Below are 2,677 nucleotides of genomic sequence, written 5' to 3' on the forward strand. Positions count from 1 at the left end.
TTTGTTTTTGAGATGTGAAATGTTCTATAAATGCTAATAAGCTTAATTTCTTAAAGAGCAAATTACTTTTTAAATGTTCCAGGGAGGTTTGATTACGACAAAATGTGTCTGAGGTGAAAGGGTGTTTATCCTCTAGGTTATTAGTTGGGTACACATTTTATAGGGAAAACAGCCTTACTAAACAGGAGATCAGGGCTCAAGGGCTGATTCTCTTGTGTTTTTGGATCTCAGTTTCTCCCTCTGCAAAATGAGGAGTTAAGATATATAAGTTTCCTATTACCCCTATAACAAATTACACAAACGTAGTGGTTTAAAACAACACATATTTATTTTCTTATATTCCTGGAGGTCAGAAGTCTGGTAGAGATCTCACTGGGCTTAAATCAAGGTGTCAGCAGACCTATGTTTCTTTTTAGAGTCTCTTGGGAGTGAATCTATTTCTTTGCCTTTCCCAGTATCTAGAGGCTGCCCGCATTGTTTGGCTTGTGGCCACTTCCTCCATCTTCAAAACTAAAGCCAGAAATGGCCAGTTCTTACCTTGCATCACTCCGAAGCTGACTTTTCTGCCTCCCTTTCCCACTTTTAAAGATCCTTGTGATTACACTGATCCTACTTGTCCAGAATCACCTCTTCACTTTAAAAAAAATTTTTCTCTTTATTTTTATTTACTTATTTTTTTTTTTTTGAGGCAACCCTTGGTTGACCTCACAGATTGCAAGAACCTTGTCAGCTTACAATCTCTTATGTTTTTATTTATTTATTTTTATTTTTTACACTTACAGCACCTGGTCTTCCTAGGTGGTCTCCCATCCAAATACTAACCAGGCCCAACCCTGCTTAGCTTCTGAGATCAGACGGGATCAGGCTTGTTCAGGGTAGTATGGCCGTAGACTCATCTCTTTATTTTAATGTCAACTGATTAACAACCTAAATTTCATCAGCCCCCTTAGCTCCCCTTTGCCTAACATATTCATGGGTTCTGTTCACGTGGACAGCTTTGAGGGTCATTATCCTGCCTACCACACTAGGCAAGTTCTTAGATCTTTCCAATTCAAAATTTTCTTAAAAAGAATCATTATAATTTTCCTCTTTTATTTTGGCTTTAAAGTACAATAAACAAACCCAAACAACCAAGTAACAGGGAAAGAAATAGAATATTTTATTTATTGTTTGAATTTTATTTTATTTTTATTTAAGAAACTATATTTACATAATTAAAAAACCAAAACGTAATAAGGTAGGGTCTCACACCCATCCCTAGTCATGTGTATGTACCATTATTTATTAAACCAATCTGTATTAATTTCCTAGGGCTGTCATAACAAATCATAACAAAGTGGATGGGTTTTAACAACAGAAATTAATTCTCTCACAGCTCTGGAAGACATGTCCAACATCAAGGTGTCAACCTAGTTGTGATCCTTTCAATGCTCTAGGGGAGAATTGGCTCACGGCTGTATCACTCCCATCTCTGCCTCCATAGCTGTGTCCCCTCCTCTTCTTTTAAGGATACTAGTCATTGGATTTAGGGTCCACCCTAGTACAGTATGACCTCATCTTAACTAGTTACATCTGCAAGGATCTCATCTCCAAACAAGTTCACACTTGCAGGTACTGAAGGTTAGGACTCGAACTTATCTTTTGAGGGGATATAATTCAGCCTCTTACACCTATGGATGGACATGTAGTTGTTTTCAGTTATTTGCTATTAGAACGGATGCTGTGTGTTTTCTTATCGACTTGTGATATGCCTCTGAAATACAAGTCATTAGCTTTTGCCAAATCGTGCTTCAAAAAGTCTGCATCTATTTCCATTTCCGCCCTTAGTTATTGTTTCCCTACAGCCTCACCCACTCTTCATAATACCAGTTTTTTATCCACCAATCTGAGAGGTGAAAAATAAAATCTCATTTCCATTTCTTTGACTATCCATGCAAATGAGCACACTTATGTGGGTTTATCGACTCTGTCAATCTGTGAATTACTAGTCGTTTCCTACTCTCTTTTGAGCTACTGCCTGTTTTTTTATTTAATCCATTTCAGACACTTTAACTCCTTATTTTTTAAGGTCACCCTCTTTTTTCATTGTTCTCTCAGGTACATGGAACTTGATCTTTTACATAAACTTAAACCAAGAGATTACGTGAAAGCGTACATATCTATAATGAAAGGGTGTTAGCTTCTCAGCGTTGAAATTCTATGATGCAGCTGTGATGTGACTATGAAAAGCACCTAATGGGATTATGGTGTCTCTGATAGGTACGATTTCGGCACCCGCGTGCATGCACGCACGGAATGTAAACACTTACACCACAAATGAGGTATGTTTATTCATATAAAGCGGGATTTATATGAATTTGCAAGAAGGTAAAAAAATCCCTTTCCTTGTAAATGAGAGGGCTTCGGCTGCGGGTAAACATCCTACAGACTGCCTATCCTACAAACTGCGGGTAAACATCCTACAAACTGTGGGTAAACATCCTACAGACTGCCTATCCCTCCTGACTTTCTGTTTCCAGCACAGAGTCATTTGGTTTGTCATGAAGAAAAGTGAGGCGGGCACCTCCACTTCTGGGAGTGTACCAAGAAGATTGAAAGCAGGCCGTGATCCGATATTTGTACACCCATGTGCACAGCAGCATTGTTGCAACCCAAGTATCCACGGACAGATGAATGG

At 38.5% G+C, this 2,677-nt stretch overlaps 1 non-coding gene across 1 annotated transcript; it reads right to left on the reverse strand.

Annotated features, from left to right (window-relative positions):
• Positions 1–773: 773 nt before the first annotated feature.
• LOC111728869 lies at positions 774–892 on the reverse strand. The gene has a single exon (XR_002775981.1). It is a non-coding gene; the product is annotated as a 5S ribosomal RNA (ribosomal RNA).
• Positions 893–2,677: the final 1,785 nt, after the last annotated feature.

Source organism: Pteropus vampyrus, unplaced genomic scaffold (assembly GCF_000151845.1).
Source record: "Pteropus vampyrus isolate Shadow unplaced genomic scaffold, Pvam_2.0 Scaffold233, whole genome shotgun sequence".
NCBI lineage: Eukaryota > Metazoa > Chordata > Mammalia > Chiroptera > Pteropodidae > Pteropus > Pteropus vampyrus.